Source organism: Thermobia domestica, chromosome 1, assembly GCF_964235325.1.
Source record: "Thermobia domestica chromosome 1, izTheDome1.hap1.1, whole genome shotgun sequence".
Taxonomy (NCBI): Eukaryota; Metazoa; Arthropoda; class Insecta; order Zygentoma; family Lepismatidae; genus Thermobia; species Thermobia domestica.
This window is the reverse complement of record NC_137454.1, coordinates 143708302-143736078: the sequence shown is the minus strand read 5'-3', so window position 1 is coordinate 143736078 and position 27777 is coordinate 143708302.

Sequence of the window (27777 nt, the reverse complement as noted above, 5' to 3'; positions counted from 1 at the left end):
GTGATATTTCATATCCCTCACTCCAAATCTTAAATACATCCCAAAATATGGTAACTATAACGTTAGTGCTTAGTGCGTTTTAGTATAATAATGATGCACTAACGATGTGATAGGTTTGGTGCAGATCTGTCTGCATATTGATGGGTATTCAATCTTAAATAAAAAAAACTCTGCAATAACTTGTAAAGTGCGATAGCACTAATGATAGTTCTTGCACTAACGTCCATTAACGATACACTAACGATGTGCGACATTTGGCGTAGTTTGAGAGAAGTGGGGAGGCCAACTTCAGACCCCCGTGAAGTTAGCGACCAAAAGTTTAATAAATCGATATTTTTTTTAGAGTTCTGAGTAGCACTCAAAGAGTTCTAGAGTTCTTGCTAGGTCAGACCAATAGTTCTGGGTAAATAAAGATTTTATAGCGATTTTAAAGTTTCGCTGCTTACTTCACGGAAAACCAAAAATCTTAAAATATAAATATATACATACATTTTTTTTAGAGTTCTGAATAGCAAAGAGTTCTTGCTAGGTCAGACCAATAGTTCTGGGTAAATAAAGATTTTATAGCGATTTTCAAGTTTCGGTGCTAACTTCACGGAAAACCAAAAATCTTAAAATATCTATATATTTTTAAAGTTCTGAGTAGCACTCAAAGAGTTCTAGAGTTCTTGCTAGGTTAGACCAATAGTTCTGCGTAAATAAAGATTTTATAGCGATTTTAAAGTTTCGGTGCTAACTTCACGCAAAACCGAAAATCTTAAAATGTCTATATAAGAGAGTATAAAAAGTTAACGGACTGATTTCATTTTGTTAGAATAAAAAATAATTAAATTTTCATTGGGATTAATTCAACCATTCTTCAGTGTAGTATGTAAAAATATTTTTAGACAACACTACTTGCATTTAATATGCGATAATTTTGTATAAAAATAATAATTGTACGTTTTACTAGAATGAGATAATTTCTAAGGCGGAACTATGTGGACCACTTGATGGTCACCTTAAGCTACTACTTCCGCTACGTATACAATTTCAGCTGAAAACAATTTATTTTATTATATTCTCAATGTAAATTTCATTTTTTTATATAAAAGGAATAAACAATAAACTGAAACAATATATATAGTATTTTTATGGTATTTGCTGCAGAGTTCTTGTTGACATTGTTAAACACAAGGATTATTGTTGACATTGTTAACAAAAAAAAGTCGGGCGGAAAAATTTCTTTTTTAAAATTATAAACAGGTCACAAAATATACGATAATGCCCATTAGTCAATACTCGAAGATTATGCTGTTTCCTATCCGGGAATGGTTAACTTTTTATTTTATAGCAACTTAAATCAACAACTGAGGAGCTTGTTTCTAAAATGTACTATATCACAGTTAGGAATTTTTAAAGGAAATAGAAAAAACAAATATGATCATTAAATTTTGCTGTAGAATGGTGATTCAGTTTCATGTAGGTAGAATATTTTACAATTAATTTTTATGATACATAATTCGGTGAATACATGTAATTAGTAATACTTAATAAAATATTTAAAATTTTAGAAATTATGGATATGGTACCTTCTGGTTTTATATGTGGATGTAGTACATTTTGGTACTGTACATTTTGGTGCTGGGTAAGACAAGGTGACCAGACGTCCCGTTTTAGCCGGGACAGTCCCTTTTCTCTAACCGTTGCCCCGTTTTTTCTGATTCTCGAACGGGGCGCCTAAATGTCCCGTTTTTAAGTAAAAATGACCTAGGTGTCCCGTAATTATTATTCAAAATATAAATCGTAAATGGAAATTCTACTCTCTTCCGTACCAACACTCGTTGCCAAGGTTGAGTCGTGTGTAGAACTTCTGAATTTTGAAATGGGAATTGAGTATTCGTGGTTCAAGTGGGAATTCTGAGTGTTCAAGTAGTTAAAAGAATTGTTGGGTAGAACTTGCAATCGGGAACCATTATTTGTTGTGTGGTACACGTAAAGTTAGAAACGGTGTGTTATCACTCTTATTTGTGTATTTTGTAAATTGAGAACACTGCTGAGTCCCAAAATGCAATCTGGAAGTCAGATATCCCTCGTCCCCCGTAACCGATTCGTATGCGTCCCGTTTTCGGAAGTGAAAATTCTGGTCACCTTGGGGTAAGAGTTCCGAGTAGCACTCGTAAAGTTCTACAGGGTTCTGTTGGTAGAATGGTTAAATATTTATTTCTAACAATTTAAATTAACAATTTATGCGCCACTCGCAAACAGACTCTGAACAAGATGATAGAACTCTTTTATTTCGCAATGAAATAGAGTTCCGATGAGAGTTCTCACTAGCACTACTCAAGCTCTATTAAAATATTCTATAAGAATTTAGATTAACAATTTATGGGACGCTCGCAAGCCGACTGTGAGCAAGCTGTTAGAACTCTTTTATTTCGTGATGAAATAGAGTTCTGATGAGAGTTTTGAGTAGCACTTGTCGATTCCTATGTTTTGGGTAACATTGTTTAAATTTTATTAGGCACGTGTTATATACTTGTTAATCATTTGCACCGAATGCATGTGTGGTAAGTACATTATGACGAAACATTTATTTCCCATTTATTCCCTTAATTCGCGAGAATTGTTCTAAATTTTCATGAGAAACTTTAGAACTCTTCAAGTGCTATTGACAATTCTAAATACATAAAGACATTTTAAGATTTTCGGTTTTGAATGAAGTTATCAGCGACAATTTAAATCGCTATACAATCTTTATTTACCCAGAACTATTGGTCTAACCTAGCAAGAACTCTAGAACTCTTTGAGTGCTACTCAGAACTCTAAAAAGTATAGACATTTTAAGATTTTTGGTTTTCCGTGAAGTTAGCAGCGAAACTTTAAAATCGCTATAAAATCTTTATTTACCCAGAACTATTGGTCTAACCTACCAAGAACTCTTAGAACTCTTTGAGTGCTACTCAGAACTCTAAAAAAATTTAGACATTTTAAGATTTTTGGTGTTGCGTGAAGTTAGTAGCGAAACTTTAAAATCGCTATAAAATCTTTATTTACCCAGAACTATTGGTCTAACCTAGCAAGAACCCTAGAACACTTTGAGTGCTACTCAGAACTGTAAAAAAATATTGATTTATTAAACTTTTGGTCGCTAACTTCACTGGGGTCAATTACCGGCACGTTCTTTTACCTTGTCAAATGCATCTCATATTTGCCAGATGGTGATTGTTGTTTTTATTTTCTCAAATAACTTTTAACAGGACTAAATGATGTAATTAAAAAAATATGGTTTCACAAGAACTAAGAAAGTTGTTTAATTTTTTCTTCTTAAATATGATTCGTCTGTATACGTTCTTAACACACTCTTTTTCCAGTCTTCCAATTGGATCACGGCTTCTTCAACTAAATACAGATGCATAACTAAGCCTGATGTCTTCTGCTACATATGTGGCTGTATCAAACTTCCCGTCAAAACCGGAATCTGGTTTGTCAAAGTTTATATATAAAAATAATTTTAAATTCTCCTGGAGACTTTATTTGCAACATCCACCATATTTCTAGGTACGTGAAGATGTTACTATCCATTCTCTTTTTGGTATGAATTGTTTATAAATCGTGAACAAACGAAAATTTTATGTGAACAATCGTGAACAAACGATGAACAAACGATCTGCATGGTTAATTTTCGATTTCCAATAATTTTCAGGTACGTGAAGTTGGCACCGCCCATTTTGTTTTTCGTATAAATTGTTTATAAATCGTGAACAAACGAAAATTTTATGTGAACAATCGTGAACAAACGATGAACAAACGATCTGCATGGTTTATTTTCGATTTCTGAAAATGGGTTCTGCTGCGTAAAGTTGGCACAGCCCATTCTGTTTTTCGTATAAATTGTTTATAAATCGTGAACAAACGAAAATTTTTAGTGAACAACCGTGAACAAACGATGAACAAACGATATGCATGGTTAATTTTCGATTTCCAATAATTTTCAGATACGTGAAGTTGGCACCGCCCATTTTGTTTTTCGTATAAATTGTTTATAAATTGTGAACAAACGAAAATTTTATGTGAACAATCGTGAACAAACGATGAACAAACGATCTGCATGGTTTATTATCGATTTCTGAAAATGGGTTCTGCTGCGTGAAGTTGGCACCGCCCATTTTGTTTTTCGTATAAATTGCTTATAAATCGTGAACAAACGAAAATTTTATGTGAACAATCGTGAACAAATGATGAACAAACGATCTGCATGGTTTATTTTCGATTTCCAATAATTTTCAGATACGTGAAGTTGGCACCGCCCATTTTGTTTTTCGTATAAATTGTTTATAAATCGTGAACAAACGAAAATTTTATGTGAACAATCGTGAACAAACGATGAACAAACGATCTGCATGGTTTATTTTCGATTTCTGAAAATGGGTTCTGCTGCGTGAAGTTGGCACCGCCCATTTTGTTTTTCGTATAAATTGTTTATAAATCGTGAACAAACGAAAATTTTATGTGAACAATCGTGAACAAACGATGAACAAACGATCTGCATGGTTTATTATCGATTTCTGAAAATGGGTTCTGCTGCGTGAAGTTGGCACCGCCCATTTTGTTTTTCGTATAAATTGCTTATAAATTGTGAACAAACGAAAATTTTATGTGAACAATCGTGAACAAACGATGAACAAACGATCTACATGTTTTATTTTCAATTTCCGAAAATGGGTTCTGCCAGGTTCACACACATAAAATCAACCATCTTGTAAATTGTACAGGTATTCTTAAAATATTTGATAAAATAACAACTCATTGTTTGTTAGCAGTGCCATGCTTTATTAGAAGCAAAATATTCCATGATAAATTCAGTAAATTCATGTAACAATTTTTGTCTTTTAAAAAATATCCGATTTTCTTTGACATTCAAGAATTACCTTCTGTTTCCTTCTGTTTATAACTGGAACCAGTCAGGAACAATTGCACACCCTGAAAGTTTTGTTCGGGAGTCCAAAGTCGAAACTTTGGATGGAATTCTAACCGAGTGGACCCTTCGTGAGTTCGTATCTAACGCAGACAAAACATATTACTTTCAAGAAGAGTATTGGAGATGCATTCACGACAGCTCTAATGCTTTTTGCAAGTTTTCAAAATTTTTATTCTTTCGAACAAAAATAGTTTAAGAAAACTATAACTACATATCATCTGACAGCTTCATTCATAAGATTTAAAAGTGGCACCTTTATAAAGATTCTAAGTTTTTTTTTTTTTTTTTAAGATTAATCGCAAATACCAATCGAACAATTGTCACTTACACAATTTTTGGAAAATTGTGAAAACTTGGGGAGTGTGTAATTTCGGAAACAATTCGCATATGACTCTGAAATACTCGTACCAGGAATTATCGTCATTTTCCAGTAGTACATAGAACTGAATTCGAATTTCATCAAAATCTAATAAGGGAAGCTAGAATTTATTTCATTTGACATGGAATAACTCGGACGGATAATGAATGAAAGTGCATGGTTATGAACGAATTACATATGGTTTGGATCCCATGTTAATCTTTAGGTCCACGTCTCAAATAATCGTGCTGCTGGACGGGACAATAAATTCAAATCCAATCCAATCAAATGAAACGAATGAGGCGGAATGAAAATGTGAGAGGAAACCAGAGAAGCCTGAGAAAATCCATTGATGCGATTCTATTTACCACAAATTTACATTGCTTGGGATCGAACCGGGATTCCTCATATCGAGCGAGCTCTTCACTGCTGAACCACTGTGTTTCCTTTCAGTGAGGTTGAAATCAGTCAGAGCCAAGGAGTTGGATACCTTCCAATATTAAAGAACACACGTATTACTAACTCACAAACATAGTCACTTTCATTTGTGTATATAATATTTGTACGAATCTCTTAATGCCATACCAAGACAATATAATTTGTACAAATAAATTCTAGAATACCAATTAGGAAAATATTAAATTCCTTTCCTTTCTGCTTCAGCTAGATGTGCACTGCTTCCTTGGAAATTAAACACTGCAACAATATTAACATTAACAATAATTGTTAATGTTAAGTTTAGCGTCCAATGATTATGCTCCGAGGCTAAAGAAGACGGTGATAATGAGATGGATGGATGATAATGGGGGAATGAAGAAAGTCAGAAGAAACGAGAGAACTCTCAGAAAACCCACATAAATGGCATTTATCCACCACAAAGCCATACATTTACACAGGTGTGCAAAACTTAAGAAAGAGATACATAAAGTAACATAAACTATTGCATAGTCGATGGAAATGAATGAATACCCAACAGCATGTTGCTAGAGGTCTCCTATACACGCACAGAGAGTAACACGTTGCATGACGTGATGTCAGTGATCGTAACGCTGAATGGATCTGCTTCCCAAAAACGAAGCGGTTGGATGAACCCTGGCTGCCAGTAATGATAGGATAGCTATGATGACAATGAACGTAAAAGAAGAAGAAAAAAACATTCCTTTGCTTTTACTTACTTGGCACCAGACGCGGGTGTAAGTGAACTTTTTAACATTCTATCGAACACGCACTTCGTACGACTATTTCACAATAACTTTCGCAAAATTTGTGATTTTTATGAAACGTTCTGTTACTAAATGGCTTTCCAAGTAAACCTCTGATTTGGGATTAAAATTAGTCGAAAATATAAGATAAAAGAGGACGAATTCCACCCATAGGTTGAAAGCTTACGCATACAATAATGTAACAGAACTATTTTTCATTCAGGTACTTTAGTGAAAATGAATAGATTTTGATTAAATACACAGGACATTATTTCATCGAAACTTCGCAATTATCCTTCCAATAATGTATTCAATGAATAAATTACATTAAAATGCTCTTATTCCCATGAAACATTCAATGTTTTCTTTTACTTTTCAGAATTATCCCTATTGATTAGCATTACAGAGCAATAATGGAGTTCAGTCCCCGAAATCAAAATTTCCTTCTCTCGTTCCTATTGCACACGAAACAGTTCACTTATCAATTTAAATAAAACATTCCCTTCTAGTCCGCACAAAGTGCTCAATGTTTGATGAGATAGTTATTAATCCAGTGCATACAAACAATACAGTTTAAGTAGCAAGAATGTTATAAAATAGAGGATCTGCCCTTACAACAAAATCTTGAAGCCATACGTCACAGTTTCGCCACCCCTAATCTGCCCACTCCGTCCAATAAGATCGCAATATTTTGAGCCAACAATCATGGCGGAAACGAAAGTAGCCAATCAGACGATGGCGGAAACGAGAGTAGCCAGTCAGACGTGCCGATTCTTGGTTGTTTTTTTGGCTTCATTGATATAGTAAGTTGAAGATACATATGGACAGATTCTCTATTTTATAACATCCTTGTTAAGTAGGGATTGTTTTCGAAAATAATATATTACTGTTAAATTTTCATATTATGCTCACTTTCGTTCATGAAAACAGTTGAATGTGTCATTTAAAGAAGGGGAAACATTAGCTAATTTCGAGAAAGTAAAGTAAAACTTCCTGCTGGCAAAAATATTATTATTATTATTTTAAATCTGTGTTATTACGACATTGACTACGTGTAAAGAATGTGATTTTAAAGTTTATTTCCCCAAAGCATGTGCTACAATATCTGTAGATATTAACTATGATTTTTTTTTTTTTTTTTTTTTTTTTTTTAAGGAATGTTTCTCTTCTTCAAATGATACGTTCAATTGCTTTAACAGGTATGGCCAACCAAACAGTGATGTAGTCTTCCTGCAGAAAACAGATATATTAGGACAGGTGAATGTTATAGGTAAAATTCAACCTTGGATGGAAAGACGTATATAAGGAACAAATTTCTGCATGCGGCAGAATTAAATAATAACTAATACAGCTGTATTTTATGTTTACAAGTGAAGGCTTACTAGTATAATGTTATTATAAATGCTTTATGACAGTTAAAATGCGTGAGTGTATATGAAAGATGATTATATTCGACACTATTTTCTGCTAGCAGAATATTTCCGTACAGTGTAAGTAAGCTGTATTTTATGTTTACAAGGGTAACGTTGCTAGTATGAAATCATTACAAGTGCTATAGGAACTCGTATCACTGCTAAAACCCACGCGTTCTCACCACCTTTAATTACGTGAATACTTACCGTCGCTGACATGTTTGCTCCCTTCGGACGTATCAGCGCGGGCTCACAAACTCCGAACTCCCACGACTAGGTTAGATAACGTTAACGCCTTTTTTGTGGTCACCTAGCACAGGTTGATTTATACTTCTTGTACTGTAGTTTTTATGGTACGTATATGTCTGAACGCTGTATTAATAAGCAAATCGCGAAAGAGTTGTAGTTTTTCGGCAATTACATCTGGTGGCCCCGTTGAATTTCATCTGTGCTAAGTGGGGTATTGTCATGTCGTTCACTGGAAATATTTTGGAGGGCGGTAAGAAGGAAATTAGTGAAAGTTTTCAACAATTATTTCGAAATGAAATTAAAATATGTCAGTTTAACGTTCCACGTTCTGCCCTTTAGCCTAAGGGAGACGGATGATAAAGACAAGTGAATGATGATAGAAGAATTGGTGGAATGAGAATGTGGAATCAAAGGGAGTAGAAAACCTATAGACGCGATGTCCACCACAAACGCTATACCACTGAGCTACCATGCCCCCTCAATTATCTCGAGTGGTGTGCTTAAACTTAACCTGAACTAAAAATGTAGTAAAAGTGACCAGGCCCGTAGCCAGCCCAAAAATGTAGGGGGGCCGGCTGAAGTTAGGAGGAGCCCGATCCAACCATATGATAGTTCATCACCATATTATAGTTCATTTGCAAGCCTATCGTGAAAATTTTAGGGGGCCAGCGAAAATTTAGGGGGGCCTGGCCCCCCTAGACCCCCCTGGATACGGGCCTGAAAGTGACTATAAAGCTATGCTACTTAGCTGTCTGCCAAATTTTCAGGATTCTCCAAAGTTCATATAAATATAAATACCGGTAATCTTGACAATGCAAATCGGAGATAAATCTTTCTTTCTTTTCAAGTTACGAAAGAGAAACTAAAAAGAGTTGACGAAGTCTATCTAATACAATATTACATTCTGTAATAACGTACGAAAATGGTCCATTGCGAACTCAGCTAATCTTCTTTATAACTACATTAAGAACAAATTCCAATATTTTTTTTCATTGCTCTTTAAACTGAATCTTCATGTTTTAGCTAACATCTACGTAATTCAGATACATAACTGAGAACATCAAGGTACAAAAGTCTTAACGTTTAATGAGTTAATGGAGAAATGTATAAACTCGGGCGCATTGGCGGATTAAAACACAAGCACAATAGGCACGTGCCTAGGAGCGCCAGCGCTGAAGGTCTGTCCAAGAAAAAACACACTTATAAATAACAAATCAGTTGCCAAAATCATCCTTGTTTACGAGAATAATTTAATAGGCTTATTTTATAATTTTAGAATGGAATAGTATTGCATTTGCACTTTATTTTCTTAACAAACTGTGCAGTTTTGACGGCAATAAGCGCGAAGCGCCCACCTGTGTATGCCCCCACATCACATTCGCTTCCTCTCTATTAACTAGCAGATTAGAAAAGTAAACAGGGGGCGCTGTAAACTTGGATTATTTAAAATATGGCAGATAGCAGCACTGCACAGTACCAGACTTTTAAGTGAAGTTACACCCGCTCAACATTGCATTACCAAATTAGGACATGTAAAGATGTAGTCTATAAGTACTGTAAGATTCAAAACGTCATAAATGTTTTATGTAATGTGATGAATGGAGTTTTCATATATTGGTATGTGTATATTTTAGACATGGGTTTTGCAGGTGTGCTTGTGTTTCATGAGAAGTGTGTAAGTGAGTGCTAGAGGTGGAGGGGCGCTTTACGTCAGAGTGCCTATGACCACCAAAAACCTTAATCCGCCCTTGCTCGGACGGACACATTAATTAGCTGGAGACACTTCCCATATACTATAAAAGTTCAACAAAAGAGTGAAAGGGTTGTGGTAGCAGGTCTTATAAAACTACAACTTTACCAATTGTAGTAGTTAATTCTACTTCTCTAATTTAGATGTTATCACTACAAATAAAAAGGAACTTAAAATTGTATTTCTTCTTTAGATTTATTATGTTCCTTTTGTAGTGAATAAAAATCACGTAGTTTAATAGTAAAAAATAGCTTTTCGTAATAGATGCTTGGAATGAGGATTATGTACATAACATCTGATATTAATATCTGCTGTCGCTTTAATTAACAGTTCGTTTCCTATCCAAGGATGACGAAATGAGCCGTAATTTCTCAGCAAATAAGTACCCGTTTATAGCTGTAGTTATATCTCCTTAAACAAAAACGTAAGACCCTTTGTGGGTCTCTTAACTCTCCCAAGATCAGAAGAAAATGGCGGAGATACAAGGGTAAGAGGAAATAGTAATTTCTTCCTTTTAACACCTCCTTTTGATCGTAAATCCAATGAAATTTGGTCTAATCATAATCGAAGGAGGGTAATAAAACTGCAAATTCCATTTTACATTGCAAAGTTTATACTTACCTTATGAAATCATAACGTCTTCCTTGATTATAATGCTATAACGCATTGTTATTCGATCTTCTTATTAAAATACAGAGAATATTGTATGATAATTAATATTATAATACTGTAATTTATGTAGCGTATATCTTCATTATTAGATGTATTAACCATCGTTTATCAACTGGTTTAAAATATACTCTACACATCGTTGATTATAAAAATATTTTTGATATTGATATAAGCAGGTTATTATCCAGTTCTGACTTGTAAAATGAAATATTGGAACATTGAGTCTATGGGTTTCAAAAGGCAAAGAAATGGAATTCTATGGAGTTTTTCATATGAGTAGAATGTTGCATGAATGAGCACCGTACGAGTTTACGTGAAGGTGTGACCTGATGCCAATGATCCGGATGGCATTGTAAGCATATTATAAGCTATTTCAGTTAAAAATAAGTAAGCATCTGAAAATTGAAAATGGCGGTAGTGAAAGTAATGTAAATGAAATGAAATCTTTAAGTTTTACGTCCGACGCTTATGCCGGTTAGGCTAAAGGGGACGGTGGTGATGAGAGATGAGTGAAATGGTAGAATGAAGAAAGTGGGAGGAAACGGGAGAACCCCGAGAAAACCCACAAGCACGGTGTTTGCCCACCACAAAGTCCACACGGCGCGAGCTGGGATCGAACCAGGGACCCCAAGCACCGGAGGTGAACGCTCCACCAATAAGCCACCGCGCCCCCCTCGCGGTGGTGAAAGTGTCTGCGTGTGAATGTGTTGTGCGGTTGTTTTAGATCAATTTACAATAAGTGTATAGATCTTGACACATTTATTTAGTATTATATAACAAATACAAAGCAATTCGTCAAGAAAGTCGTGCCAACATTTATTACAGTTTAAAGGATCAATTATGTAACTTCAATATTCAAGAAGAATACGATGCAGAATTGTAGGAGGATCTTCATCTTAATCTAATTGCAAAAAGATGGAAACAATCTACAATTTACAATGTTTATCTTAATAACAAACTATACTATTTGCAATATTTATGGATACATTTAATCAATTGTTCATGATGGCGACGGTCTTGTTAAACGTATTATTATTGTCCACAGAACATTTAATGAAATTTGTAATGTTTGTTATAAATTTAATGGTTAAAATATAACAATATAAACACTTTACATAACCATCGCCACAAGTAAAGGAATGTAAAAATTATCTGAGATATGTATTAATTCAATATTAATTGTGTAAATATAGCGATGTAGTTGCCTGGGACTGAGCACCTTGTATAATAATGCCTTGTAAAAGGTAATAAAGTAAAGTAAGTACCTAGGTATATCTATCTTAATTAATAACATTAACATTAACATTAATAATATCTGTTTTTACAATATGTTCAACAGCCAATCTACACGCATGCGTCTAGTGAACGAAGTACTTCTTACGTACACAAACTATCTTCACAACAAATTACACAGCTTAACTAAGTACATTACCCAATTCGAACCCAAATTCACATCCAAGGGTGGAAATGTGGAGGGACGCGGGATGCGGCAACACCTTTGTTATAATTCTTCATGTTTTTGAATTGCGAGAAAAAAGGTTTACTTTGACAGGAACCTCCGATTATACTGTATCTATGTATTAGTAACCGTCCTCCTCTTAGTTCTGAAATTCCATTTCCACCCTTACCCACACAACACAATCTGTCTCTAGATTAATTATGATCTTGGTTTGGAGGTCACACAGCACATTCGCTATTGTAAACGGTACGCCGACCATAATGCCATAAACCTGTTAGTAGTTTCAAAGTCGAAGGTCAATACGACGATTATAGCTGTATGTAGAAGACCAGAAATCTCGTTTATAACGAGATTGTTCATTTCTTCAGAAAGCCTTCCGACGTCCCGATAAATACCCAAACGGGACGCAAAATGTCACTTTTTTTTTTTTTTTTTTTTGTAAGCATCCATTTTTACTTTTACGTACATAGTATACTAGTAATTTCTTGTATAGACGTCAACAGTGTTTTCAAGCAAAGACCAACTGTTCTATAAGAAATTCAGTCATAAAAAAATACTAATCCAAGGGAAAATCGATTCTGGTTTCTGTTAAACGTTAAAAGATTCATAAAATTAAAATTGGCTTAAATAAATATAAAGCTGATTACAATTAAAAAAAAATTAGAGATTTCTTCCTCACTGGTATAAATGACGATATAATGATGACTATATACCTAGATGGACTATCAAATTATGCTGAATGTCCTGTTCTCTGATTTTCTAAATCTGATGACCCTACTGTATGTGGATTGTGTGTTCAATGCCAAGACGACACCAGCAAACGTTTATTGTGCAAATATGACTTTTGAGCATGACCATATAGTGAGATTTTCAAAGGGTGAGTGGTCGACCCGCAGAAATGTCTCGTTGCATGGGTCGTGACGTGTTAGCAGTTCATCGGTAGTGCATTCTAGGAAACCATGCGATCATTTATATCAAAACGTTCCGTTTTCTTAGGTTAGGCTTCATGCTTTTTCCAGTTCTACCTTGCAAGATTTTGTAATTCTTCGTTAAAAACTATATAGATCTTTTTAAATCAGATATGGTTTCATAACATTGTTAAAGAATTACTGACAAAGAGTATTACTAAAATCAAATCTTATTCTTTGGCTATCGTCATACAACAAATTCAAACCAAAACAATTGTAATTTATTTAACATAAACAACGTGGCTACCAACGTCCCATATATGGGACACAACGGATTTTACCAGGGACCGATTCATAGACATAAACCGCCACTATAGACCGGTCATAAGAAAATTACCTTACCCACAGACCATCTGCTAGAACGAATCCGAGCGTCTCACATATAGGATGCCGGTCATTGGTGGAAACCAATGCGTCCCAAATATATTTTTTGTGTCGGTAGCGAACGTGTTAAAAAGAAAACTATATGGAAGTTTTCCTTTTATCACAAAGAGATGAGTTCCTTAAAAGTAATGCATTCTTAGATTGCAACAGACTATCTATCAACTAAATAAGTCTTTTCTTCGAACTTATTGGTAAACTTAAATTTAAGAAGTGTCTTAAATTAAAAAAGTGTCTCTTTCGTGTTCTTCCTGCAGAATTTATCATTTCTTTTTTAATGTACTTTGCGGTACTAATAGTAGTCTCGATCATTTTCTTGTTGCTCTTATCTATAAGTTGAGATGAAGTCAGCACAAGACATATCCAAGTTTAAAGTAATGAGTAGCTCAGCTCTTATTAAGTGGACAGAACAGTGGTTACGAACATCTGTACAGAGCATGAGTCAAATTAAAACACAAATTTGTTAAATTGATTCTATACATAAAACTATGCGTGTAAAAGAATAATTTATTCCTTTGTAAAAATGATGCAGTAAAATATGAATTACTTTGAAAATTGACAAATCGGGACTATATGCATCCCGACGAGTGTCCGGTCGGGACGCGGGACAAATAAGTCAGAACTTGGTATAGCCCCGACAATCGGGACGGTTGGCAACTCTGGTAGTAGTAGTAGTAGTAGTAGTAGTAGTAGTAGTAGTAGTAGTAGTAGTAGTAGTAGTAGTAGTAACCAAGGGCGCCCTCAGGGGGGCAAGGTGGGGCGCTTTCGTCCCCTAGAGGAAATTGTACTTCAAAATATCGAAAATCCAATAGAATTTTTACATTAGTTACAGCAAAATTTGAAACTATTTTTGAAACGTCGCTTATACTTTCCCCCCTTGGAAACTACAACATAGCCGCCCTTGGTAGTAACTGAGCTACGTCAGGACACTTTTGTGTCCTGGTTTCGTTCCTCACGACCTATGATCTCTCGCCCAGGCTGTGGTCCAGAGTATTTAGGACCACTTCTCTAGATTTTGGCAATGGAGTAAGTTAGTCCACTTCTGAAATTTTGGAAATTACCAAAAATAAAAATTCCTTTTGCACCCTGGTATACCATGGTTCTCTACTACTTTGCCATTTTCAAAATTTTTGGCAATTTCCAAAATTTAAAAAGGTGGACCTATGCACCATTCCTGAAGTTTGAGGACTGGACTAACTTACTCATTCCTAAAATTTAGAAAGGGTGGTCCTAAATGTCCCTGAACTGTGGTGCTTGGCTCAGTGAGTTAAGATAACAAAAGTGTTCTGAAGTAGCCCATTTCACTGCACTACTTGCAAAATCACTTTAAGGAATAACCTATGAGACAAAAGTAGAAAACATTGAATGCACATTTCCGACTAGTAAAGTCACGAAAATTGAGGCATTTTTGGAAAAAATTCATAAACGGATGAGTACCCTGTACCCTCATAGTTATGACCTTGAATGTAACTTTCAATGTATCGTCGTTTATTTATTGATGTTTCATACTCAGTTGCGCCTTAGTTCTGAAAATAGCTGTATAAACCCGAATGACATAGTATAAAAGAGAAAATCAAGATGGAAAAAGAAAACAAGGTATAAAAAAATATCTGCTGAAACCAGAAACTACATGCTCTTCAATTTTACAACACAATGAAAAGCGAATATATATTTCCTGAACTGAAATTCACGTGCAATTGACAGCCTCCCATCATATTTTATTCTTTTTTTCGACTGCAATTTATTTTTGTGCAATTACATCCATCACTTCATGTGCGTGGTTATAAACGTTGGGCAGTCAATGTTGCTAACCTATCTAAAATAAGGAGCAAAGAGAACGAAACTATCTTTCACGAAGTCTCGGATGCAGTCCAGAAGCCAGTTTCTACAGGAATGCATCAAAAACCTGTTCCAAAATGAATTTTGAAGAAGAAAGGTAGTTTGACCTTTCTGCAAAGACTGACTTATTGCATATTAAGAAATATTTAACAGGAAACTTTTTTTTTTTTTTTTTACAAAAAAAACTTTCTGTCCGTATATCTGCACCTGCTTTTACGTTGATCGATTAAAATTTAACGCCCTCTTCAGCACCGATACATGCACTGCATAAACTGGAATCCGAATCATTAGTCAAATTTCTACCCAGAGCAACCAGCTTTATTGGAATCATGAAAGGATCTCTTATAAACTGTAACATATAAACTGTAACTGTAACCTGGCTTGCTGGTAAAGCGCTTACCTCTGGTGCGTGAGTGTCATTGGTTCGATTCCCGGCTAAGTAAGTTTGTGATGGACAACATCGTGTTGGTGGATTTTCTCGAAGTACTACAATTTTTCCCACATTCGCATTTCATCAAATTCTTCCATCGTCATTCATTTGCCTTGCTCAGCCATCTCTCTTAGCCTAACAATGAGACGTTAAACTGAAATATTTCATTTCCGAAAAATCCAGAAGGGGTAGTTTATTCTTGGGAATGAAATTTTCCCGGACGATTTTCTCCAAAACGACTGAGGCAATCTTGTTCGTATTTCATTAAAAAAAAATGTTCCATTAAGAAGTCTACAATATGATATAAATCATTTTGCATGAATAAGTCCACGACTGAAGGCCATGTGAAGTCCTTTGTGTATGCAGTGAAAATTATGGATGTTCAGCATCTCAAGGAACGAATTGTGGATGCATGTTCCAATATTACAGCCGACACTTTGCGCAAAGTTTTGCGTGACTGAGAACTCAGAATGGATCGGACAATCCACTGGAATGAGGAACGTTGAACACGTTCTGTAACAGTACGTGATCCTTGCCATATGACTAACTCCTTTTTTTTTTTTTTTTGGAACACAAAGCAAAAACAATAGTGCCATTCAATTTCTACGAAAATTTGCTATTAAAATGACATATAATGTGCTATGTTTTATATTTACGACAATTGCGTAAAATTCAATCTAATGGAATTGGAAATGGCGGAAGTCATTGTGATGTGTCCTCTAACAATTTCCCCCTTCTTTATTCCCTACCTACACTGTTACTTTGGTTATATTTTGCAGCGTTTACCGGTTATTTGGTTTTTCTCAGACTTTTTTGACGACCCTGCACTATACATGCTTTTCTTTGTTAAATAAAGGCATGCTTATCCCCAAAATTTTCGGTCCCAATTAATGCAGATAAATGACGCTTACTGTATAGCTATAGATATAGATATCCCAAATTTAGGAGATGTCTCACTCGAAACCCCAAATGACACTTCTGATTCTCATTCCACCTTTTTTTCACAATGGATCACTTTCATTAATCACCCGTCTCCCTCAGCATACAGAGCATATCTGTGGGACGTTGAATTCAAAAATTTCATTTCTTTTTTAATTGAACTTCTGGGGATATGAATCTTATTATAATTCTGAAATTTCGGGTTCTGAAATCACATTCTGAATACGACTTATTCTCACTCTTGTTTTGTAAGTAATGTGTATTAGACTTGGAAGATTAAATTTCAAATTTTAATTCTACAAAATGATTTCAATGTTCTATACTTGCCGCGACCTTATCCTGATAGCCGAGATACGCAACTTCAATTCAGGCGACTCCGCGCACATTACATAGTTCCTCCCGTTACACAAGTAAATCATTACTTAGGAGATCAATTCAAAGAGCTAATTGAGTTCAAGTATATAAAAATGTCAACACAGAAACAATATTTAAAATAAATGATACTACATTTCTTAGTAAAGGGTTATGAAAATGACGTCACGACTCAGAATCGGAAAGAGAGAAGGAAAGAAAGGAGTGAAAAGCCGGCAGCTAAGATGCGAGTCTCTTGCAAGTGTTGCAAGATTATAAACTTGAAAAATCTTATAACAATAGCAGAGGATCAGTAAAATTACTTAATTGATCAATGTTAGAAACCGTCCACAATGGATAGGAAATGGCTTATCATCTTCTCAGTATTATCGCAAACACGAGGAAGGGAAACCTCTTTAAAGTCAAGCAAAGCAAATTGTCAACAATTTGTACGCTCGACTAAGAGAAAAATATGCAGACAAAACTATTGAAGAAATTGTTAATATGATTGTTGCCGGTTCGCTGTGGTTTACTCAGTGCCAATGTAAAAAATCGTATTTTTAATTTAGTGTGTGGGAGGGTGGCTGCTCGTATGTTTCTGTTTATGATTGACCTTTTCCAGGTAGATATATGAGAATAACTTCATTTCTTATCCTTTCTTACCTTAATCAATTGAAATGAATAAGCAAAATAGTTTTCATGCTCTCGGTTTTTAATTGTGAGGATTGCAAATACATGACGTGCGAATTTCCAATACATTTATTACTATTGTCGTGTCTTCATGAATTATTAAAACAAATAGACCAAGAAACATATTTTTCGTAAGCGGCAGGAAAAGGACGAGAAATCATCGCTCCGCGCATATCAGCTGAAACTCAGAACAGCGCCAGTTGAAACCCTGGCGATTGAGAGCCAAACCAAAACACACGCACACACATACAAAGGCTTCCCTGTGAAAAGGTTCGCGCGCCGACATGTATTAATGCGCTTGTGATGCGGCTCTTAAGTTAACATTGCGTTTAGTATACTGTTTTTCCTTTGTATATAAATGTATATTTGCTGAATCAAAATGTAGGAAACCGTACGTTTGTTTACATGAGAAAGATCTACAAAATTTAAGGCTATACTAAAGATTGTGACTGCCTCCCTGTATTTCTTATTATGTTTTTACGCTAGTTTAAGATACACTTATTCGCTAGTTAACATATAAATATATATGAAAAATATTTGAAACACATTCAACCCCTCTAGCTTCTCGCATGGGAAGCTCTTTTAATATCAGTAATGCTCCATTCCTCTAAAAATCTTCCTAAAAGATCCAAATGATTTTCTTTTACTTTCGAGCGACGATAGGATAGAAGTAAAGTATGGTAATCATGAAAAAAATAGATCGAATTCGAATTTTAAAAGGACTTGCACAGTTCATGTCATCTACATTCCGTAAAGGTAGTTTTTAGATTATGTCTGTTTGTCAGTCCGTATCATCCCTCTCGAGACAAAAGGGCGTATCTCATTTTCTTAACAAGTTTAAACCTTTTCTCATCATTTAGCTATTCTATCGTCTTCTTTTAAAATTTAGTTTGATTTCCTTCGTTTTAGGTCGAGATCAAATTAAATTAAAAAAACGTTAGAATAAATAATGAGAAAAGGTTTAAACTTGTTAAGAAAATGAGATACGCCCTTTTGTCTCGAGAGGGATGGTATGTGTCTCGATATATGTACACTCGCCACCTAGGAGCCATACCATTCATCGTATTCGAACTAAAATTTAAACTTTAGTTCTCTGAAAGATTCTCCAGGGAAGAAGTTTTAAGTTTTCTTCCTGCCACTGAAAAATAAGGATAGTTTTACCAAAGGGGGAAAATTTCTCAAAAGAGACTTTTGATTTTGCTCATTTCGTGAACAAATATTTCGTTAAAAACACGGCATAAGTTATGTCTTCTAAAAATCCAGATGGGCTAGTTTACTCTCTTTTCGGAAAATTTTCTTTAAAAAAAAAATGATTTTTGTTCTTATTTTAGACTTACAAAGTAAAATAGTTCAGTAACAACTACAGTATAAGTTTAAGATGAGGTTTGCTCTTTGTACGAGTATTTTTCTCTTCGTTGAGTTATGATGTGAGAAATTATTCCAGATCGATATAGAATTAAAATGTAAAATTTCAGGATGACCAAAAAAATCAACATAACTTTTCTTTAGAGGTAAAGGCATTCTCGCATCCGAAAATGGAAATTTATTTTTAAAAATAGGCCCCGTATTATATAGCATCGGTGCTGAAAATGAACGCTAAACTTTGATTAATTAATCAATCAATCAAGAAAACGATATGAACTAATGCGGGAGATAGTGCGTAGTGACGGAAGACCTGATGCAATGAGGAAGTAGAAAGATGTGAGATAACCCTTAAAAACATAGTTTGCTCCCCACAAACTCACACGGCCACGGAGTGAACTCTGGACCTTTGAAGCCACCATTTTGTACCTCTCGAAAGAAAGAAAAAATATCTTGATAAGTTTTCGTTGGCTGAGTTTGCACCATTTGTAATGACATAAACAAGAGACAACGCTTCTATTATAGCCTATACAATATGATTTGGTATAACAGATGTTTCCTTTCTATTTATTTTTATTTTTTTTTATTTCAACATTAAACGCCAATAGATTTGTCTGCCGACTTCAGTCACCGCTGATTTGATTGGTATGATCAGTTCGTACTTTTATGGCTGCTGCTGCTATAAAAGACAAGAGAACGTTCGTTTCCTTTTATTTATTTTGTTCACATAGGAACGATATAGTACTATTTTGTAAGTCTGATTTTATACTATGATTAAATTGCATCTATCTTTGACTAGTGTCTTACAGTTTGATGTATTCTCTTGTCAATTTTTGTGAGATTAAATAGCACACAATATAAATATATTGCATCTCATTTAAATAAGAACAGAACAGTTAATAAGTATGTAAAGTACATAAAAACACTAGGTTATTTGTTTCTTTGGAAACAGGAAATTTCTGCACTGTATATAGAACGTATACAACTTATACAAGGAGAAGGCAGACTTTGGTAAGTGAACTTCGGGGCCATTTTATGCGAGGTGTTAGTGTACATTTATAGAGTTAATATTACAAACTGGGAGAGCGCAATGGGCAAAAATAACGGAGAAAAACCGTCCCAAAGTTTTCTACTCGATGCATTATCGCACGACGCACGACGGCATGGAGGAGTGGGAAGAACTCTCGATTTTAAGTACAAAGGGTCTCGAGTTCGATTTCTGTTCGAGTCAAGCTTTTTTGTTTTTTGCTTCAACCAACAAAGTAGTCATTTGTAACTTTAAGTAAAATATTAATTCACCATATGTTTATAATGAATTAAAACAATAGAAATTTTCAATCACTTGTAAAATCTTTCAATGTTCCATATTAACTAGGAACAAAATTTAACCTCTTTCGTAAATATTATTGTTACTGCAGTCGTTGTGTAAAAAATGTTCTTGAAGGTTCGTGTCTACATATGTTGACAGTGTGAGATTTACAAGGGGAATGAGGGGGAAATCTCCTTTGGTTATAGCAACATCCAGTATTAGCAAAGGGGATTTCCCCCTCATCTCATTTGTAATTCGTGCACTGTCAACAGATGTATACACGAAGCGTCAAGAACATTTATTACACAGCGACTGTCGTCAAGGGCGCCGATTCCGGAAGGGAAGGCTGGGCCCTCCAAAGCTCATGTAGGCTCCATGTATTTTTATGAATTCGTGATAATACAATTCGTGATATCAATATATTTACGGAATAGATTAAATTTTCTTGCTGGTTAACATAAAACATTGAAAGATTTTACAAGTGATTTGAAAATTTCTATTGTTTTATTCATTATAAACACATGGTGAATTAATATTTTACTTATAGTTACAAATGGCTACCTTATTGCTTGAAGCAAAAACAAAAACAAAGATTGACTCAACGGGAATCGATCCCGAGACCCTTTGCATATGTGTCGCACACTTTACTCACCCTGCCATCCCGTTACTTGATAAACTTGCGCGTCGTACAAAATATGTGTCGAGTAGAAAACTTTTTGAAGACGGTTTTTCTCCGTTATTTTTGCCCATTGCGATCTCCCAGTTTGTAATATTAACTCTTTAAATGTGCACTAGCACCTCGCAAAAAATGGCTTCTAAGACACTTACCAAAGTCTGCCTTCTCTTTGTTAGTGTAATAAGCTTACGTATATTTTAAGTGTTCATTCCAGGTTTGTTTTAGGGGCCGCGGTGACTCAGTGGTAGAGAGTTCACCTCTGGTATTTGGGATCCCTGTTTCGATCCCAGCTCAAGCCAAGTGAACTTTGTGGTGGACAAACATCGCGTGCGTGAGTTTTCTTGAGGTTCTCCCGTTTCCCCCCACTTTCTTCTTTTCACCGTGTCATTCATTATTTCATCATCATTGTCTCCTTTAGCCTAGCCGGCATAACCGTGGGACGTAAAACTTAAATATTTCGTTTCAATTTTTTCAATTTTTGTTTCATTTTAAATTCTTTATCTTTACTTGTCAAAAAAAAAAAAAAAAAAGAACAACGGCTGCTTTCGTTGTCGAAGCTGTAAAACTAATTGGATTATTTAAAATTACGTATTTTTTAAATATCTATCTATTTAAATAAAAATGAAAGTGGCTATGTTTTGAAGTTAGTAACTCTTGAACCACCCACCCAATCGCGATCAAATTTTCTACATAGATGAGGCTCAGGCCTGGAATGGGTTTTATCATTTCACTTTTTGAAGATGCAACTTGGGGGGGGGGGAGAAAAGAGATAATATATTAAAATGATCGAAAATGACTTATATTAGTGTCGAATCCATAATTTTCTGGGTCGCTGAGATGAACAGTGACAGTTCCGATGCCGTTTAAATCTAAATTCAGCCTTGCATCTTGGGGAGGGGGAAATGTATAAAAATAATCGAAAATGACCGGTATCAGAGAGATCCTCAGTAGTAGTAAAAAGTAACTGACTAACGGGATATATTACTAATTTTCTTTATTTTAACTCAGCGAAGCGGGTAATAGACGCCAGTATTTCAATAATTTATTTCAACTTAACATTTTAAAAGTTATATTTCTTATTACAAAACATTCCAAACGTTACTTAGTTTCAAACCTCTTCTCTATTTGTTGTTGAGAAAAAGATCAAAGTGATTTTTTTTTTTTTTTTTTTTTAATTTTGCACGATTATATTCTGTAGGCTAATAGTGGGTTTTCTAGTGGTATCCCGTGTGCAAATAAATGGTAGGGTATTGTGGATAGTATCATTTCGTTCCTTATAAGGTAGATAATGAGAAAAGTGATGGTGTACATGTCAGACCCGCGACTGGAAGGGGCTAGGAAAAAATGATGAGTTATCGCTCGCTTAACCATTTATAATTTCCCTCCTAATCATTCGATTTTAATTTTCTTCTTCTTCTTCTTCTTCTTCTTCTTTTTTTTAAAGGAAAGGTCCAAGTACGTTCTACACATTATGTTATTAAAACCTTTTACCTAAATGTAGCCGCTTTGGTTAAAATTTCAAATAAAGGATATTTCCTAAGAAAAAAAAATTCATTTGACGAAATTATCATTTTTGTATTATTAATTTATGTCAAATAACTAAATTAATAAAAGGAGCATGACGTACGAATAAATTTTTATTTTCAAAATCGTTGTTATATAAAACATAAGGAAAAGAACAGTATACAAAATCTAATATTTCACTCAAGAGAAGCCATTATCATTACACTTATTCCTACAATTTATTATTTTATGTGATCCATATTAATATTAATTCTGTAAATGTTTATAAGTATTTTAGAAATATGTTTTAATTATTATGGGATAAGTACTCCAATCATGTGTTTTCTCATTAAATTCACTTACTGAAAAGTAAAAGGTGTTCTTCCTCTGGCGTAAATATACATGTTAGTCATCAGGACACTTCCAGAATCCGAAGTTGTCCTTCTCACTCCAATTTTCATAACATTAATTATTATTTATATTTTAATACAGCATATACTACACTATTCATTCAGAACGCACTAAGAAAAAACAAGGAACGGTTAAAAGGAAGAGAAGGGAAACACACAAACACTTCTTGATTTCCGTTCCTTCGCGTTATAACGAGATAATTTGTATAAATTGATAATTACTTGTATTTTTGGGCAGAAAGTGCTCATACACAAACACCATACCTGATATAGTGTTAATTTAAAAATAACAAAAGAAGAATGTTTTTAATATATGTAAGAAATATACATTATTGTACAATTCGTTGCTGTGTAGTTGTTGATAGTTATCTAACAAACATGTACGATTGAAAAGCAGTTTATATGCATATTCGTTCATAAAGAATCAACGAATAAAACTGTTTAATAGGTATCACCGTTCTGTTATTTCAGTATAAAAGGTGAGAATACAAGTAAATGTACTCACAGAAGATATTTTGAGGTGTGAATAATTACTATCACTCGAAATCTACATATCTTATTAGCCGAACCAGGGTTGACGATTACCTTTGGTAAGATCGTTATAAAAATTTTGGTTTACCTCACCCGGGATTTTGTAAATTCAATTCCCGAAGTTAAGTAAGGGTGAATTTACTTCTGCAAAAAAAAGTTAATGACTACGAACTTGACAAGACTGAGGAGTGGTAGAATAATCTCAAGAAAAATGAACGGGGAAACAATGGAAAAAGAAATCAGTGATAGTGATAATGGTGAACAAAGTACAGCACCAGGAACGACACTAGAAGATCGAATATTACTACTCTTAGAACGGCAAGAACAAAGCCGAAAAGAAGATATGGAAGCCATAAAGCAGACGATGGAGCAGAAGTCAGATGAGACGAAACAATTTATTCTTCAGGCGATGAATGACATCACCTCGCAGTTTGACGAAAAGTTAAAAAGAATATCTGCGGATTGTCAAGATAGTCACAGCCATCTAATCCAAGAAGTCAGTGGTGTGAAAAGGGATTTAGAAGCAATAGAATCTTCTGTACATCAACAAAAAATCCAGATCACGGATAACTCCAATCAGATACGTGCAAACACGCAGTTGATAGCTATCTTACAAGAGGAAATTAGGACACTACAGATCAAGGACAACACGTACCCCAATAACATGATTAATGATCGTGTGGAATTCCCTTGTTCGCCAGAGATGACCTCGCCTTCACCCGTATCTGATGAGGACATTATTTTGGAAGAAAATCATCCGAGGAGTTCAGATGGGCGGAAATGAGACGGTGTAACTACACATCACGCCATAGGTAGTAATTGTCACTCAAGAAGAACACGGAATGATAAAAGGAAGGTAAAGTTAAGCGTAAAAATGAGTGAAATACGTGCAATGAGTAAGTTCAGTGGTAAGTGTAATGAGAATGCTACTTCTTTCCTAGAAAAATTCCAGGATGAGTGTAATATAATGTGTATAGATAGATCACAATATATGAAATTAATCCCTCATTTATTACTCCCACCATGTTCTTTATGGTTTAAAGCAGTACGAGATCACGTTAGTACGTATGAGGAGTTTAAAGCAGCGTTAATCGCAAATTATGAAAATGACTTTTTGCTTGCAAATAGAGATGCCACGATTAGAAACCAACATTTCAATCCTCGTTTGCACAAATCCGTTGTCGAGTTTGTTGTAAATACATACAATGAATTAAAAGTCGTAAATCCATTGCAATCAGAATCTAGAATCATAGCATCAATTCGAAATTTGTTACCGTTCAAGTTACAACAGATCCTGTTTTCTACACAGTGTATGAGTTTCAACCACTTACTAATGCTTGTTCAATGTTATGAAACTCAATACCATGCTTTGAATCAACAAGCAGGAGTAGGTAAAAGTAAAAATGATTCAGATCATTTTGTACCTGTTCGGAATCTAAATATCCGTAGTGTGAACGATGGGGAGCACAACATAAACCAGAACGAACAAAATAGGCGAAGCTATGTAGGGAATCCGCCTAACCTAATTGGTCGTGGCAGTCCTTATGTGGGACCGTATACTCAAAATAGGTTTAAAAATAGACGAAATACATGGCGAAATTCCAGGAATACAGCAAACTACGTGGATAGACGTAATTGGAGATCAAGAGATGGCGCTTCGCATCAAAATACAGATATTGATGCAACTCCTGTACAAAATAGTACGGAACCTAATCATGATTGTGCAGTACAATGTACTTTATTAGAATCCTATGCAAATCCGAATTTAAGCTGACTACAATTGATGGAGTAAGGGTTAGACACATATCAGCTATAGATTTTCATGAACATTTATTTTATTTTTATTCAATTTAATTTTCTTTAATTCTCATTAACCAATGACAATTTTCAAATGATTTTAATTCTCTCTTGTTAATGTGAAGAATTATAATTTAATCCACAATTGATTAAAGGCAAAGGTTATTTATATTATATGAATTTGTGTTGAGAATTTGTTGTCAAAGATTATGTTAAGAATAAGGTTCATTATATCAAGCTAATTATCCGACAACTGTCTTCATGTACCATCCTATATGCTACTAGAATAAGATTCTTCTATACTCTGACGCCTAATGAATACAATGCATACTGTAAAATATCATTTTAAGTAATTACTATATAATGCGCCCTTGATCATGGTGACTCATGTTTGAAAATGTAATTGCTTCTTACTATTTTGAATTCGTACCCTTCGTTAGTTATATAAATAAGCGACGACGTTTTAATAATAATAGAATATATATATTAATGTAATAAAGGATAAATGATAAAGAAATGAAAGATTTATTATAAATATATTTATATGAGTGAAAATAAATAATGTTATTTATATGCGAGGGTCGATCAAAATGTAGAGAACATAAGTAATGTAATACCATTATTGTAAACGAACCAGTGGTTCTTAAATATAAAAGCCAAGCTCGCTTGTAACTTTTATATTCAGTCCCATCGTCGGGCGACATTTTATATAACGAGATAATTTGTATAAATTGATAATTACTTGTATTTTTGGGCAGAAAGTGCTCATACACAAGCACCATACCTGATATAGTGTTAATTTAAAAATAACAAAAGAAGAATGTTTTTAATATATGTAAGAAATATACATTATTGTACAATTCGTTGCTATGTAGTTGTTGATAGTTATCTAACAAACATGTACGATTGAAAAGCAGTTTATATGCATATTCGTTCATAAAGAATCAACGAATAAAACTGTTTAATAGGTATCACCGTTCTGTTATTTCAGTATAAAAGGTGAGAATACAAGTAAATGTACTCACAGAAGATATTTTGAGGTGTGAATAATTACTATCACTCGAAATCTACATATCTTATTAGCCGAACCAGGGTTGACGATTACCTTTGGTAAGATCGTTATAGCGTCACGGGGATTTTACGCTGTTCAACCAGTCGGCAGCAGATAGAAACACGGACGGATTGGTTCACGAAAGAATAGTATAAGAAATCATATAACAAAGTATTTCCTTTAATCTAGTTATGACATTGCTCAGTTCTTTCTTGTTTCACGAGAGTTTATTATCCTTCGCATTATTCTAGTAACAGATTCCCTATTTACGTAGTCTGCTTCGAGGTACCCATCTCATAATCATGATTCAAGTTCATCACTGAGAGCTCTTTGGGCCCAAAAGGAATATCACACATTATTGGCTTGTTTTTCCCTTTCCCATTAACATTCCAACCCCAGTCAGTCACTGTAGGTAGTCCAGGATTCGCAATATGTGCTTTATTCCATATTAGGATTTGAAAATTTGCTCTTTTTATGGCGGGACGCAGAGTATTTTGTGTTGGGGTCATACATGATCCATCGACTTGCTTTTTAGCGAAAAACAACCATCGCAATTCTTTCAGGGATATTATCTTCGGGATTCTTAAGTATACAGAGCGTATAAATGCTTCCAGAAACGTTTCTCCAATCAAAAGTATAGTTTTTCAGTGATGACAAAGGGTCAGGTACTGTCTCATCAACATACGTAAATACAGTATATTAAAGAAATTTCTTTTGTTTTACTAAAATAATCTGGTGGTATTAGTCCCTGCAATCCAATCATAGCATCAGCTCGTTTATAATCTAACGCTTGATATACCATACGAACAGAAATCTCGCGTGTTTTAACTCCTGAGACAACAAAGCAGGTATTCTGTGGAAGTTGAGGAAAGAAATTCGTCGCTACCACTAGGACATCAGTATCAGAAGAAAATATGTTTAGAGTTCTGCTCCTTTTAAACTTGCGAAGAGTGCATGTAATGATTTTTGTATCAGCCTCTTCTAGTGTTGTTACTAGAGCTTCAACATAAATCTGGCTAGTTCAACTCAAGATGAAGGATAAAGATATTCAATCGCAGTTGTTGATGGAATGGCAGAGGTCCACAAACTGAAAGTAGGAAAGGAGACGAGAACAATTTCTGATTTGACAAATCAGTTCTGCAAAAATATCTTAAAAAAAAAAAAAAAAATATATATATATATATATATATATATGGTGAGTTTTCTGAGATTCTTGTTACCTTTGACACATACGTAGATAATTCTCTTAAGTATGCAATAAGCGATCGAAGACGACAAGATAGTGTTCCTGTCATATACAAGATAGAATCCAAAATAAAGATAAAACATATTCCTTTGAAGAAACTTCTTTCTCATGATAAAAACAAGGACAGACTAACGGAGGTTCTCAGTATTCCTCTAATGAAAACCAGCATGGGTAATGGAAAAAATATTGTAGTATCATATCGGAATCAGGCTCTTGCTCCAGTAATAATACA